We start from the raw sequence: 16,990 nt of genomic DNA on the forward strand, positions 1-16,990 counted from the left end.
TTAATAATAAGCTGTTTGTGCAGGCGAAACCTAAAAACAGAGATATCTGATTTGACATCAGGGTTGACTAGCTGGTACTCGGTTCAGAATCAGAGCAACATAAAACCTGTAGAGAAAATATATGAATACAAGAGCAAATTGTATATGCAATAAAAAAACTAACCAGTAGATGGCAGTGTTGTCCAGTTATTCCAATATGGGGAAAGTGTTATGTTAGAGTTAGACCTTCACAGGTCTCCTGCAGGCACACAAATAAAACTGCCTAAAACAAAGTCATAAAATTGAGTTCAAGAACTTAAGCCCACATAAAATGTGTAGAGTGGGATCAAATGAATACACCTCGGTGGCATCAGGATGAAAAGATCAGGAATGTAACACAGCTGGCTGTTTCAATGGGTGCAGCCCGCGAAATTAAACCAAAAAAAGTTCCACACAACAGCGAACGAACACAGTAATCCTGTGATGGGAATGGATAAGAGCCCCCTTTTAAGATATTTTAAATACAAGGATTCCACAAGCACAGCGCAGGCGCTCAGCATGGGAAACCTAAAAACACGGACCAAGGGGGGCGTGGTCTGGCCACAACAGTAGATGGCTGCCTGATCTGGGAGCTCCGCTGTGAGACGGACTCCGGACGGGGAAGGGTGGCCGTACTGTGTGACTGAGGCCTCAATTCGGATGCCTTATGAGGGGGAGTGAATCTTGAGTCATGATGGCCCGGTCCTGATGCTGCCATAGAACAAGAAGAGGGGTTAAAGCCTGAGGAACGGGTGAGTGAACCGGGCCTAGAGGCGCGTTCACAGCCTCGGCCTTCCCGTTACTCATTAACCTCGTCTCTACAGCCACGGCCGGTAGTAGGTGTAACTGCAGGGCGGTGACGTGGGGAGGGGGAGGGGCAGGGTGGGGGGTTGTAATGTATGGATTACGCACTTTAACAGGTAAGTAAACATATAAATAGATAAAATGAATTCTATGTCAGGACGGAGGCGAGGATTATGCAGTCCTTTCTTCTCTTTATTACAAACAGCAAATTCAAAGTGGACCAATAAGAAAACTTTTCAGGAACTACAACTCCCATGAGCACATGGGCTACAGTGTCCATAACCCCAGCCATCCAATCACGAGGGTCTCCACTGTATAACTGGTCCTGACGTCCCTTCCTCTTCCTCTTTCTTCTCTGCTCGTCAGTTAAGTCCACTTCTTTTCCTACTGACGTATTGTTGAGCTTATTATTATTTCTATTATCTGGATATGCTTAGTTTTAATTGTTACGACGTAACGTGCTTCTGTTTAGCTTGTTCTACTTAATGATAGAGTCTCAGTTACGTCAGCTTTCCTACTGAAATATGGTTTGTCTGGTATTGCTGTGCGCTACTTTACTTGGATAAGCTCATTGTGATTATTATGACGCCGATATTGTCACTTACTTCTGTTTAGCCTTGTAGCTGGTTAATTATGGTATCGCGCCATGCTGGACTCGCACTTGTAGGAGTCGCTTGGTGACAGACGCGCGTCAGGCTCTGCTTGCGCCGTCAATCCTCCCGCTTATTGCGGACCGTGTTTGCGCGCTTCCCGCGCTTTCTCGGCTCTGTGGGGCGCCCGGCGCTACGGAGAAGCTGCCTGTCGGTGGTTTTTTCTGCTGGCGTGGCGGCGCGCTGAGGAGAGCGCCGCTCTGCCTCACCAACCCTCGCCTGACACCGGCTTCGGTGATCCCCTCACTCGCGCTACTGCGCAGCGACACCTGGTGGTGGCATCAAGGTACTGCGCCCAGTTTGATAGCTGGGTTGCTTGAGCACTGGCGAGGGGGCTACCTGCTGTATTTGTTTAAGGTGTATACGTGCTCTCACCCTCATCTGACGCTGGCATCTGTCCAGGCAAGCCCCTTAATTCAGGAGGCGGAAGAGATTTCTCTCTCAACCCTTACCGCTTGCAGTTGGTTGCGCGCGGTCACTGGCCCTGGATTCTGGACTAGCCCCTCCGAGGGATTGGGTGGGCGCTCTCGCCCAGGGTATCCCCGGGGGGTTGGTTCCCCAGTGTCGGTGGACCGCGGACCTCGAAGCGCGCAGGGTGGGTGTAGAAGAGCGTCACGCGGGGCACCCGGGGAGTCCGACCGTTGGGGGTCTCCTCGCTGCAGAGTGCGCGGACGCTCATACATGTACCCTGCCGGGAGGGAGTCACACCCGGAGAGGATGGCGACGAGGTCGCTCTGGAGTGGCGACGAGGTCGCTTTCGAGACAGACCATGATGATGGTTTCCCCTTGGAGGGAGAGGGTATGTCCGGTGAAGGGGTTCCTCGACTGAGGCAGACTACACGGGCCGACCATGGCGCCCGGTGTCTCACTCATCGGGGTCCCAGGATGGGGATGGGAAGTCCTCCGATCTGTTTGACCCTACAAGGATATACCATCCTAGGTCGTCGGAGAGGTTTCCTGACCCCAAGGTGGCGGCTTGTGTGGCGAGTAACATTTCGCAAACCTCGAGAAAAGGAAGTTGGAACCCGCATGCGGGGTGAATGCTCTCGATCGAAGCTAGAGGGCAGGGGGGCCGTCACCCCGGACACGGATGATAAACTCTTCAAGTTCTTTGCCAAGTTCACGTAGGACCCGACGTGAGACTTAGACCGCTCCTGGCGTAACTGTCGGGTCACCTCCTCGATGCCCTGGATCCCTTAGCTCAGGTCACAGCTGGCTGTGTCGGCCAAGAGTCGGGGTCTGCGTTATCCACAGAGGTCGTGGCAGTTGGGGCCCAAAGCGCCCTATGTTTCTTGGGCATTGCGCACTTCGCGTTGGAGACGTAACGTTAGCGGTCGCTTCTCATTACAATCGATCCTAAGCTTGGGGGCGAGCCGCTGGTCCCTCCGGCACCCTACGGATTTTGACCTGTATCTTCTGGTCAAGAAAAAGGACACAGGTTTCGGCCGGTCCCCTAAACTAAAGGCTTTCGGCCGGTCAAAAACTCGCGGGGATTTGAGGAGTGACTGGTTCCACCACTACAAGATGGAGGGGATCCATTTCCGACGCGGTCCCTTCTCCTGGGGGATCGGATGGTCCGTCTAGTCTTGCAGGACACGCACCTCTCGGTTCCCATCTCCCCGCCTCTCCGGTTTTCTCGCAGTTCCCTTGAGATGGTAAGGTTTCATTTCTCAAACGCTGCCATTCTACCTCCCCTCGGCCCCGTGGTGCTTGACGAGGCTCCTTCGGCCGGTGGTTGGGACTCTGCGCGAGGGGGCGCTCGGCTGAGCGGATATCTCGATAAACATCCTGAACTTGGATCAACTCGTCGGTCCGTCCCCAGGACACTTGCACATGACTACCGCTCTGCTCCCACTTCTGGCTTGCGTGCGGCATGCGCAGATAGCCGGGCTCAGGCCATGAGGCAGGTCTCCTTGGGTTCCCTATTCCATTCAGAGTCGGCCTCCCTCCACACTCCTTTTCAGGAGGTCACCGAGTTTCGCGGGGAGCTGTCTCAGGTCCTTCGGAAGGACGGCATCTCCCGGAGTCGGCTGGCCTGCAAAGTATGGAGGCGCAACACCTCAGCAAGGGCTCACGTACCCCAAACACGTCTCCCGGACGGAGGAGACGAGGACAGAAGTACGTGGGTTGATCGAGCGCGTGTGTGCGTGGAACGGGAGAACACTCTCCGGCTCCAGCCGGATCTGATCATCGAGTCGGATGCCAGCCGGTCAGGCTGGGGGGGCCGTTGATCCGTGGAGGAACTTTGCCTTCACTTTACCTGCCTAAAACCTCTAGCGGGTTCCTTACGGTTGGACCTCTCACTCAGAGCGGAGTATCGGGCTGCATCCTATTACGCACGTACTTGGCGTCGGCGGTGCCCTACATCGATGGCCGAAGCAGCCCTCGGTCTCTGACCTGGGCAAAACTGGCAAATTAATTCTGGCATTTTTTTGCCTGGGAATGCCGTTTCGGGGTCGACGGTGTACCTTCCGGGACGGCGAACCGCGATTGCGGTCTGGCACTCCAGGAACTTCCGCGTTTCACCGATTGGCGGCTGGATTGGACGGCCTTCCAGGCTTTGATGACCTAGTGGGGTCAGTGCACTGGGAATCTTCCCTCCCAATCCTACTGTCAGCCCCGAGGTTTGGCAGCTAGAGACCAGTCCCGACGCCTACCGCAGGGGATGCGTTCCTGCGGGTTTGGTTGCTGGACCTACCATTCGCGCTCCCTCGTTTTCCTAGGATTCGAGTGGCGGCGCAGATTTGCCGACTACGAGTGTACATGACCCTGATGATGACTAGAGTGACGGCGCTGTTTTGCCGACTATGAGTATACATGACCCTGATGACTCCGTCTTGGCGGGCCCAAACGTGGTTCCACCCTTTTGGAACCGTTGTGGGACTGTCGGATTCCACTGCCCTTGTTTCCGTCGCTGCTCAAGGGTCCCTTGGGGGGGAGTCCCCTCCGTTGATTCCCCTGGAGACATGGTACCTCATGGCGAGCCTGGGCTCCGAGAAATGTCTGGAGGTATCGCTCAGCTTGGGGAAGTTGACATATTCGGTGTATGGGTAGACTCACCGATCCAGTGGGGGCGGACGTTACTCACGTCTTGATTTTTTCTGGCTGATTTGGCTTATTCAGGCTTGGCTTACCGGGTCCGCCATTTCGGCGGGGCATGCCCAAGTGGGTGGGACACCCGTAGGGGAGCACCCGTGGGTTTGCAAACTGATGAAAGGGGCTAGACTGCCTAGGCCCCCAGACCCAGATACGACTGTCTCTGGGATGTCAACATCGTTCTCCGTCTACTCCGCTCATGGGGAGATAATCAGTCCCTCACTAGGCCGAGGTTGTCCGCCAAGCTGGCGATCGTGTTTTGTCGGGTCTCGTGCTAACGAGTCTCGGACGTGTGAGCCCTGGATTTTTCCGCTCGGGCGTACACCCCAGATGGAGTCACTTTTACGGTGCCTAGGAGAACCAAGACTAACATCAGGTCGGTACCGTACCCTACTTTTCCGGTTCAACCCATACTACCTGCGTTGTGAGGTGTCTTAAGGTGTACGAGGACATGACGCTCGAATATCGCCCTCCGGGGGATCGTCAGCTCCTCTTCGCTTTACAGAAACCGTTCAAAGAGGTTTCCTCTCCAACCTTCGCCAGGTGGGTCCGTTGGACCACGACCGTGGCGGGGGCGGATGTGACCAGGTTCGGAGCCCATTCCACGAGGGGAGCAATGGCTTCTAAGGCCGTGCAGCTTGGCGGCAGGCTAGAGGAGATTATAGCCACGGCTGACGGGCCCTCCGAATCCACATTTAAGAAATTCTATTTCAAGCCTATTTTTGGTGCCGCATAATTGGTGGTTGAAAGGCTTTAAACCTGCATAATCCTCGCCTCCGTCCTGACATAGAATGAAAAATTTCCTAGCTAACGTAACGGAAAGTTTCAATTCTATTAAGGACAAGGAGGCGAGGATTATCCCCCCCGAGACGCTGTGGTCTCTCCCACCCCAACTTCTCCGTAATTCCGGTAAGTAAATGTTTCAGGGGGGTTTGAGTATCTAAACGGCTATCCCTGCTTGGCAGCATTCACGCTAATTATGGAGTTCAGGTCATTCCTGCTTGCTCATGTTTATGTTTAAAATGTCTATTATACTAGTGTTCACATGTTATCTCGCTACTTCTCAGGTTAAAATGTCTATTATACTAGTGTTCAGGTGTTATCTCCCTACTTCTCATGTTTATGTTTAAAATGTCTATTATACTAGTGTTCACATGTTATCTCGCTACCTCGGGAGTTCAAAACGTTCCTGCTTGCTCATGTTTACGGTTCGAATGTCTATTATACTAGTATTCCATATTATTTCGAAATAAAGGTTATCTCGTATTGCGTTTCCATGCTTCCGTACACGGATAGGGGAACACGATAACGGTTTGTCTTGTGTTGCTTTAGGACGAGACCAGAAGGTGTGATGAACGTCCTCGAGATCTTTCCTCGCAGACAAGAAGAGGAAGAGGAAGGGACGTCAGGACCAGTTATACAGTGGAGACCCTCGTGATTGGATGGCTGGGGTTATGGACACTGTAGCCCATGTGCTCATGGGAGTTGTAGTTCCTGAAAAGTTTTCTTATTGGTCCACTTTGAATTTGCTGTTTGTAATAAAGAGAAGAAAGGACTGCATAATCCTCGCCTCCTTGTCCTTAATAGAATTGAAACTTTCCGTTACGTTAGCTAGGAAATTTTTCATTTTGTTGCGCGCACTGCATCGCATTTGGTGATGCAGTGCACACAACATTTTATCTATTTATATGTTTACTTACCTGTTAAAGTCCGTAATCCATACATTACTACCCCCCACCCTGCCCCTCCCCACGTCACCGCCCTGCAGTTACATCTACTACCGGCCGTGGCTGCGTCTCTAGCCCTCAATGCTCTCCCCCCCCCCACCCTGCTGCCCCGGTCTTGTTGTTTCACCAAATTGTTTATTGTAGCGGTCACAGTTGAATTATATCGACGGTTACTGGGGTGGGGCCAGCTGAGGTAGAGGTGTTTTCCTCAGAGGCATCAATGCCCTGCGCCATAATAAATGACCTGCTTCCAGGCGCCCGAAAATAAAAATGGACCCCTGATTAAAATGTGAGTGCAGAGGGCCTAGGGAGGTTTTTTTCACAGCTTGGCCCTCATATTTCTGCCGGCACAGGGGTGAAGAAGACTCCAGGAAAGTTGACGCCTTGCTCACCTCGAGGTTGAACTGTATCAACAGATACTGAAACAGCGCCAGCTGATGCTGCAGTGTTTTCCTCAGAGACACCAATGCCCTGTGCCATAATGAATGACATGGTCCCGGACGCCTGAAAATAGAAATAGGCACCTGATTAAAATGTGAGTGCAGAGGTCTTGGTGAGGTCTTTACACAGCTTCGATCTTCATATTTGTGCTGGCACCAGTGGGTCAGGATATTTGTAGCGATGTCCTTTGGGTCTGTGGTGAGTTGAACTCAGAGAGTTGGGTGGACCTAGTGCATTTGAGATCTAGCGCTTGACTGCTTCACGACTTTGGCCCTGAATTGGCGTCTGGTTTCCTGTCTATCCGTTTTAAGGGAGCACCAGAAGTGGGTGAGTGTGCCGTTCTTCCCCCACCCCACCCCAAAAATATAATCGAGAGGCAAGATTGAGGCACAACAGGCCCTACACCAGTCCCAGGACCAAGCCACACAAGCACCATGAATGAGAGTGTGAAAAATTTGAGCACAGCCTCCTATGCAGACACGAGGGAGAAAGAATCATGCTACTCTGAATTAAGTACCCAGGACCGCGGCTTCACCTCCTCCCCAGCGCCAACTCACGAAGCGTTCCACTAAGTACTACCACGGAGCCGTGGTCCCCAGAGTGATGGGAGGCAGGAGGAATAGTTATGGTGCAGTGGGACGGCACGGGAGAAGACCTCTTACATGGGGTCTAGCACACAGGCACCTTTGTCACCACTAAGACCAAGACACGAGACAGAAGGGGGGGGGAGAGAGAGAGAGGTTTTGTGATTGCAAAGGTATCAATAAGAAGAACACCCAAGGAACACTGATTCACTACTTGTGATCCACAGGGGTGAAGAAGACACCAGGCGAGTTGATGCCTTGATCCTCTCACAGAAGGACCGGCAAAGTACCATTGGTATGTCTAATAGTCATGACAAGAACACCTTGGTAAGACGGAAAGGCCTTATTAGAGTCGGGCACGAACCTTAACATACTTCATTACCTTGACATCTGCTAGGTTCAAGTGAGAGCCCGGCACCCACGCCTGAGGAGCCTTAGAAGTGCAGCTCCAAAACAGTTATAATTGAATCACCGACATCTTGACCTCTACTCACCTTTGCTGCCTATTTGCCTTCCCATAGTACGCAGTCATAGGTCTAAAGCCGAATGTCTATGAATAAGCAGGGAGCAAGCCCTCCAAGCATCTTCTTTTCACAGACGTACTAAAACAACTCAAGAATATGTCAGTGAAAGGCACCGCACTCCCCACAGGTGGCCCTCCTCGCACCCCCTCGCCACCACAAAACGAGACCATGGACCACATCCTGCTAAAAAGTTCAGCTGTCAGTCGCCATCTTGAAGGGATGAACACTAATATCTCTTACCTAGTAGCAGAAGCAAAATCTATCTGAGTAGACATTGTCAGGTTTCATACAAAGGTAGAAGGGTTGGACCGAAGGCTGACAGCAGTGGAGGGCACCCCTAATCTGTCCACTGTAGGGACCAGGAGGTGATGGTTCTTTGCAGCAAACTGATAGATCTGGAGGATCGTAGTTGGAGGGATAATGTCCGCTTCTTTGGATTTCTGGACAGGTCAAAGGCTGGAGTGCCAGAGAGTTTCTATACAATATACTCCCGAACCTGTTAGACATTCCCTTTGACCTGCCACTGGAAATACAGCGTGCTCATCTCATTGGCCCTCCACACAAGGACTCTGTGACACGACCACATCCTCTTATTGCCTGCTTCCTTAGGCACGAACAGGTGAGGCAGTTGCTGACCACAGCCCGCATCCAGGGCTCTTTCCCAAATGATGGTCACGACATTCGTGTGGCTGCTGACTTCTCCAGGAAAATAAATGAATGCCGCAAGACATTCCTTACCAAGAGACCCCAGTTGCATTAACTGAACATTAAGTATGGTCTCGTTGAGCCTGGTCATTTCCGTGTAACCAAAGATGGAATCTCTAAAGACTTTTACAAACCAGAAGACCTACGTCTCTTCCTAGACCGCTTAGAATCACACGAAATGGATACTCACAATGCTACCCTGGATCAGGCACAATCTGGTCTTTCCCTCTCGTCATCGGATTGCAGAAGGCGTAACTCCAGCAGAACTCGGCACCGTGGCAAAAATCAGGAGAGAGCCATCCGCTCCCATGATGACAAAACTTCGGCTTTGCAAACTGTGACCGCCTTCACTCAGGATCAACATAGAGACAAATACCGCTCGCCTCTGAAACCTATCCCTACATACAGACTGAAATCAAAGTGAGATCTATCTGAAGCCTCACATTCCAGGGGCAGACTTGCCATTGATCACAATTCCAAGAAGACTCCTGGCAGGTGAGTATTGCTTTCATTGTGTTAAGAATTATATCTATATTAACTCTTTGCTTATTTGCTTAATCGTATATGCAATATATATTGCCTACAGAAATGGCTCATTTGCTCTTCACTGCTAGCTAAGAATTGGTTTCAATGTTTAGAATAGTATCTATATTAACTGTTTGCTTATTTGCTTAATCGTATATGCAGTATTTATTGCCTTCAGCCCATTTGCTCTTTATTGCTAGAACCAATAGCTGAGTATTGCTTTTACTATATTAAGAATAATATCTATATTAACTCTTTGCCTCTTTGCTTAATCATATATGCACTATATATTTCATACAGAAATGGTTCATTTGCTCTTCATTGCTAGAATGACAACTGAGTATTGCTTTCACTGTGTTAAGAATAATATATATATTAATTGTTTGCTTATTTGCTTAATTGTATATGCAATGTATATTGCCTACAGATATGATTCATTTGCTCTTCATTGTTAGACTATAAATTATGTTTCTACTTCCATCTTTGATTAACATTATATGCCTCCCCCCCATACTTCCCTCTCCCCTTGAGTCCGGTCACTCAGCACATTATGTTATCACGTCTAGATATTCCTCTTGTCCAACATCACCCCTTTATCCCCTCCCACCATCAAGACATGTGCCTAAATTCACACTAACATCATAATAATATATTTACTCCTCCTTTTATCCCTAGCTGTGGTCCCATCCTCCCGTAGGAGTCCTGTCTTGCAGTGATGCCCCAGTGTGCTTAGACCCGCAGTCGAAGATTCAGTACCCCTTGTGCCATTTTCCAATACCCACTAATCTTTCCCCTCTGGCCCTATCCTCATTCTCTTCCTCTCCCCCCTCCCTTCTTCTACACCCTGCTTCTTGACAAATCGAAGTACTCCCTCTGGGCATATGCTTCGTTCATTGACATCCTCCCCTCCTCCCACCGCCTGCATCACCAGTTTGTAACGCTTTTTCCATGTGCCAGGACCCTTCTTCCCTCCCCTGTCTTTGTCTTTCCATTGCCCGCACCTTTTTTCCTCATTTTTCTTCATTGTTCCATTCCCTTCTTTCTTCCTCTAACAACTCTTTCATCTGTGCTTCTCTATCTCTAATTCTTGCCCCCCTCTTCGTGCACTGCCCCAGAAACAGGATTTACCTCTACTGTCCTTCAGCGCGTCATACACTCCACCGAGCATACTTAACTCACCCTTTAGAGGTGCTCTTCAACATCAATAACTTCTAGCTTCCACACATTGGCTGCTTCTCAACCCTTACGTGTGGTAACATGAAATGCACATGATATTACACATTGCATAAAGAGGAAAAAAGTGCTTTCCTACGTTCAATCAAAGAGGGTGGACATAGCACTTCTATAGGAAACACATCTTGGGCCCTGGAGTCTGAGAAGTTGTGCTGGGACTGGGTTGGTAAGGTGATTCACAGTAGCATAGGCAAGGAAGAGTCTCTGGATTCAACACCTACCAGGAAATGTGGGGTTGCGATCCTCATACACAAATCTCTCACGGTCACGTTGTCTAAGACGTGGATAGATTCAGTTGGGCTATACATGTATGGTATGTAACGTTTACAACAACAATTTTACAACGCACTACCATTACAACGCAGGCATTACCACGCATACCATTACAACGCATTGCGCTGGGGGGCGCTCTAGGATAGGGAATAAGTTTAATTTTCTATCCAACACCTTCCCTAGTGTCCACGGGGACTGGAGTTGGAATAGAAAATTATACTTACCACTATCCAGCACCTCTAAGCGCTATGCGTTGTAATGGTATGCGTGGTAAAAACCGCGTTGTAAAGGTATGCGTGGTAAAAGTATGCGTTGTAACATCATACATCCTACATGTATGCATGGTTGCGCATAGGAGAGGCATGTGTCTGCCTTTGATCAGTCTATGCTCCCACTGGTGCAAAAAATTATTCCTTCTCCAACTGAATCGTCTACTAGTAGAAAAAGATGCGTCACAGTATCTCATTGGCGGGGATTGGAACCTGGTAAGGGATCCTGTTCTAGACAGAATGGGCCCTCTTGACAAGAGTAATGCTGAGGATAGAGCTTTAATGGGCGACATTTTGACTGAAAATGGCCTAGTGGACCATTGGTGCCTTTTTCACCCGACTGATGCAGAATATACATTCACTTCCCCGACCCACGGCAAGCTCTCCCGATTGGACTATTTCCTCGTTTCCCAGAGGACGGTGCAATTAGTCCAAGACTCCCACATTCTAGAAGCCACACTCTCTGATCACTCACCGGTTATTCTCTCACTGGAGTTGGGACTGACAAGTCCGGCTGGCAAATCATGGAGCATGAACACACAGCGCCATGGAACCCCACAAGGTAAATCTCGACTACGTGAGCATCTCCAGGGATATCTTGCTACTAATAAGGGATCTGCGAATTCGGGCAGGATCATCTGGACCACAGCGAAAGCTACAATTCAGGGTCAGCTCATGCGATATGCGGCACAGGCCTATAGGCAAATAATGGCCCAGCAGGAAAAATTAGAAAAGGGCCTTTCATCCTATACCCGCCTATACACAAATAAACCGACTCTGCAGCACCGCAAATCCTTAGAACAGGCCTGCATGGCATTAAACAGTCTCTTCACCTCAAAAGCTAAACGCGCTTTACAAAGAATGAAAGGAATGCATTACGAGCAGGGACAAAAAGCAGGGAGGCTCCTAGCAGCACAGTTCCACTAAAGGGAAGCTGCTATGGCCATACCGGCAATACAGTCAGCCAACTCTCACTCACCCCCAAGATATTGTAAACCAATTTGCTCAATTCTTCTCACGTCCTTTACACCCCGGTGCTCAGACAGACAAAGATAAAATTACCACTTTTCTCTCAATAGTGACTCTCCCTCATTTATCAGGTAAGGGTAGAGAACTCCTTGAGGAGACATCAACAAGGAGGAAATAATGCAAGCAATAGCAAAACTCCCCTATCACAAGGCCCATAGTGAAGACGGATTCCCGGCGGAATCTATGGATGGTCCAGAGAAGGGATAGTTGAAACTCTCCAGGCGGCATTCCCAGAAGTAGAGCACACATCCTCTTTAGGTCCTGATGATTTGGGGCATGTACCTAGTGGGGGTCACTAAACTCGCCCTTGGACCCTCCGATTAATTGGTTTTGTTTGTTGTTAACCTAATCCTGGTGCCAGGCCTGGCTACTCAGGTATGAAGTCCAATAGTGAAAGCCAATGGCCCATTTGCGCCAGAGGCACCCAATTCCTCATTGGGATACTCCTTTATTTATAATGGTGAACATACTGGAATAGGCATATTTTTTCCTATCCCTTCCCTACCCTTCCCCCTCTCTCTCTTTCCTCTCCCACTTTCTTATCCTCCATACCCCCCATTTTTTCATCTTCTTCCTGTATATCCTCTTTAATCTTCAAGAGGCAAGTACCACACATTTGTTTCTGTTGTAATAATTATATGGCCATTGTATTTGTGTGGCCAATGCTGACAGTCTTTTGACGTTATTTTATTATTTTATTTTATTCTAAAATTGCTAATAAAGAATTATAACTGTAATTTTTTTTTTGAACGGACCATAACTTTATGTTTACCCAAGATAAGGTGAGCCATAGTAATACAACCTTCTTCACTGTTGTCGTCAGTAAAGTGCCTCAGAAGAGAGGGAGTCTCTCAGTCATCAGCGAACTGAACTCTGCCAACAGTTTTAAGTTGGACTTGGACCTTCTACAGCGATTATATTGTAGTCCCATGTTGTTACCTGTTCAAGAGGTAAATATTATCTCTTTCCGCATACTGGGTGTGGAGCAGGCTCAAACCTTGCTCTGCACGGAAAATGTTGTTCATCCACGTGCCCTCTGCCTACTCATGTAAGGGTCTTGTGTCCCCAACAGGTTGGATAAAAAAGGAGAGGCCTAACAGCATGGGCAATGGGTAAAGACAGAGAGTGAAGGAACAAAACCCTTTCAGACAGGCGAGGGGAGGGGGCACGTGGTGGGAGATAGGCTTCCTAGGAAGCATAATGTCACTCGTACATACCCACACTGAAATGCCACTTGTAAGCAATTTGTAAACTTGGCAGCTATGGTTTATGATTATGAACTGTGAATCTTTCCAGATGTTGTCTTGCAATCTCTACGTTCTATCTGAACATGATCTCCCCTAACTGAAATATTCATCCCTACTTTCTTTTGTGACAGGTGTCGAGACAGATCGGCCAGAAGAGCATCTACGAACCAATGCCAAGCTAGGGGGGCATCTTGTAACCAATCACCTTCGAGCGTTTCCAATTTAGAATATAATCTGGACACAGCAGGCTGTGGTGAGTTTCCATGAACACATGCATTTGTTTGTCGCCTTACATACGGGTTTTAATATAACATTTTGGATAGAAATTACACACTCATTTAAAGTCATTTCTACTCAAACGATGCAGTATTATCACCAAAGTATTACTCCCCAGGACTCTGCATTTCTCATTCCGCACTCTTCCCTGCTCTCCCCCGCCGAGCTGTTCCTAGCACCCCGTACCACCGCTCCCCAAACTACTATGCATGACTCTGCCTATCACCTAGCAATGCCACCCATCCTGTCATGCCAGACACCTCCCGGCTAGAGCCGCTGCTGCTAAACTCTTCTTGCATCCTGCAGTCCTAGGCAAGCATGTGTTGTGCCTCCTTGCCACAGTTATAGTGAAAGTATGATTCACTACACAAAGAACTATACAGCACAGTCGGTAATGCATATGTCCCTCTTGACACAACAAGAATAACGGGATGTACGGCATTACGACGCGTACTTTTACAACGCGTGCCTTTACAACGCGGTTTTTACAACGCAAGTCGTTACCACGACTTGCGTTGGAGGGGGTGCGGACTTAGGAATTTATTAGTTTACTATTCCAACACCAGCCTACGTACAGTAGGGAAGGTGTTGGATAGTAAATTAAAAAATTACTTGTCCTGCAGCGCCCTCCAGCACAAGTCGTGGTAACGACTTGCGTTGAGAAGACCGCGTTGTAACGGCACGGCGGTGTAACAGCCGCGTCGTAAAGGCTGTTCACCAGAATAACGTGTGGAAATAATGCCAGATTCCCAGTGTGGGAAATAAGAATTAAATACTGCTACTCTTCCTTGTACTACTCCTTCTGTGTGTTGCTTAAGCTTTCAATCAACTTTCTGGACAACATGTTTAGCATTGAAGAGGCTTGTTTTTAGTAGGAGAAGGTGTTTAAATGGGATGTAAAAGTAAAAAAAAAATTGTTAGTGAAAGTTGTGAGGACCAATATCCCTGACCATCTGGGCACCCATTGCATCCTCATTACTTCTTTATCCTGAAGTCCCCCTGCAGTGTTACCCTTTATATCTTAGCTTGTGGAACCCCGATCCCCAAGGATGCCTAAAACTACAGATCTCATGCTTTTTAGCGACACCCTTGTTGTTTCTTAAGTTTAGAAAGGCCCTCTTTTGGCCTGCCCACTCCCTAGGCTTACCTGCCTTACCTCCTTCGTCAAGGCTGGCTGCAGTATTTGAGGTCACGGGGGTACAGAAGCTGAGCCCAGGAGTACTAACGTGAATGTTCATAAACGTGCATGACTTTTGTATTAACGTGTGCAAATATCAGAACATTTATTCATACCTGTAGTTTGCAATTCTATTTATTACACTTTCCATTTGTGGTTACACTCGAATGATTGCAAATACCTTTTGTTATGAAACAGTAGGTGAAATAAGTGGGACGGCTGATTTCCACAGAGAAACAGTGAGGCCTATTCCCACTCACCTTCTCTCTTTCTTCTGCTTCTGATCTCACAAAGGACACACAAGGTGTCCTGTTTTCGCAGGCTCGTGTAGATTGCCTCTCCCTGATGTCACACTGTCACTAGGCCCCAAGGTGCGTTCTCCATATTGCCTTTGCACTGACTAGCACCAGACTAATGCCTGACTCCCATCGACTGGAAATATAGGCTGGAGTTCTCCTCAAGTTTACCATAGTTTGCGCAATTTGATTAGTTGATTTAGGATGGGGCCTTTACAATGCTTAACTGCATTTATTTGTGTTTCAAGTTTAGTTTTTTCTAGTGTTTAGTCTTCTTAAAACCTTTACAGTATAAAGCTTTTGGTCGGTGTGTAATGCAACTGATCTTTACATATATATATATATATATATAAAAGCTCCAAAGTTGCCCAGCTGGCAGGGGGCACTCCTGGAATCAGCAATGCCCTGTTGACTGTGAGACTCAAGGATTGCAGCCTGACGCGTTTCAATAAAATCTTCCTCAGAGGCCGTTTTCATGTGTAAAATGGCATAAAGCGCCACACCTTTAATTTCGACTGCTACCTCCTGATAGGTTGCCGCTCACAGGGCGGTTACTGCAGTGTCCCACAGCATTGTGGTATTAGTAGTGCGGTGCTGATAGTACCTTGATAGGTGCCATTCGACTCATGTCCACTGATTCATGCCCTGGATGGGCTCCCAGAGTATCAGAGTCTATATTGCGGCGCTGATCCCATCGTTTGCGAGCTGCGCAGGATGACAGCTCGCCGACCCGCTTCACTTCTCACGGCGGTGCCGCCCTCGCGGCAGGGCCTGCCGCGTTAATATAAAAGCTCCAAAGTTGCCCAGCTGGCAGGGGGCACTCCTGGAATCAGCAATGCCCTGTTGACTGTGAGACTCAAGGATTGCAGCCTGACGCGTTTCAATAAAATCTTCCTCAGAGGCCGTTTTCATGTGTAAAATGGCATAAAGCGCCACACCTTTAATTTCGACTGCTACCTCCTGATAGGTTGCCGCTCACAGGGCGGTTACTGCAGTGTCCCACAGCATTGTGGTATTAGTAGTGCGGTGCTGATAGTACCTTGATAGGTGCCATTCGACTCATGTCCACTGATTCATGCCCTGGATGGGCTCCCAGAGTATCAGAGTCTATATTGCGGCGCTGATCCCATCGTTTGCGAGCTGCGCAGGATGACAGCTCGCCGACCCGCTTCACTTCTCACGGCGGTGCCGCCCTCGCGGCAGGGCCTGCCGCGTTAATATAAAAGCTCCAAAGTTGCCCAGCTGGCAGGGGGCACTCCTGGAATCAGCAATGCCCTGTTGACTGTGAGACTCAAGGATTGCAGCCTGACGCATTTCAATAAAATCTTCCTCAGAGGCCGTTTTCATGTGTAAAATGGCATAAAGCGCCACACCTTTAATTTCGACTGCTACCTCCTGATAGGTTGCCGCTCACAGGGCGGTTACTGCAGTGTCCCACAGCATTGTGGTATTAGTAGTGCGGTGCTGATAGTACCTTGATAGGTGCCATTCGACTCATGTCCACTGATTCATGCCCTGGATGGGCTCCCAGAGTATCAGAGTCTATATTGCGGCGCTGATCCCATCGTTTGCGAGCTGCGCAGGATGACAGCTCGCCGACCCGCTTCACTTCTCACGGCGGTGCCGCCCTCGCGGCAGGGCCTGCCGCGTTAATATAAAAGCTCCAAAGTTGCCCAGCTGGCAGGGGGCACTCCTGGAATCAGCAATGCCCTGTTGACTGTGAGACTCAAGGATTGCAGCCTGATGCGTTTCAATAAAATCTTCCTCAGAGGCCGTTTTCATGTGTAAAATGGCATAAAGCGCCACACCTTTAATTTCGACTGCTACCTCCTGATAGGTTGCCGCTCACAGGGCGGTTACTGCAGTGTCCCACAGCATTGTGGTATTAGTAGTGCGGTGCTGATAGTACCTTGATAGGTGCCATTCGACTCATGTCCACTGATTCATGCCCTGGATGGGCTCCCAGAGTATCAGAGTCTATATTGCGGCGCTGATCCCATCGTTTGCGAGCTGCGCAGGATGACAGCTCGCCGACCCGCTTCACTTCTCACGGCGGTGCCGCCCTCGCGGCAGGGCCTGCCGCGTTAATATAAAAGCTCCAAAGTTGCCCAGCTGG

At 49.1% G+C, this 16,990-nt stretch overlaps 1 long non-coding RNA gene across 1 annotated transcript in view; it reads left to right on the plus strand.

Annotated features, from left to right (window-relative positions):
- Nucleotides 1-571: 571 nt before the first annotated feature.
- The window catches only part of LOC144818714 (uncharacterized), a 249,788-nt gene continuing 233,369 nt past the window's right edge, over nt 572-16,990 (plus strand). Inside the window, exons 1-2 of the long non-coding RNA XR_013607156.1 lie at nt 572-770; nt 13,257-13,378. This is a non-coding gene — a long non-coding RNA (uncharacterized LOC144818714). The remainder of the gene's footprint in view (nt 771-13,256; nt 13,379-16,990) is intronic.

This window comes from Lissotriton helveticus, chromosome 2_1 (genome assembly GCF_964261635.1).
Source record: "Lissotriton helveticus chromosome 2_1, aLisHel1.1, whole genome shotgun sequence".
Lineage (NCBI taxonomy): Eukaryota > Metazoa > Chordata > Amphibia > Caudata > Salamandridae > Lissotriton > Lissotriton helveticus.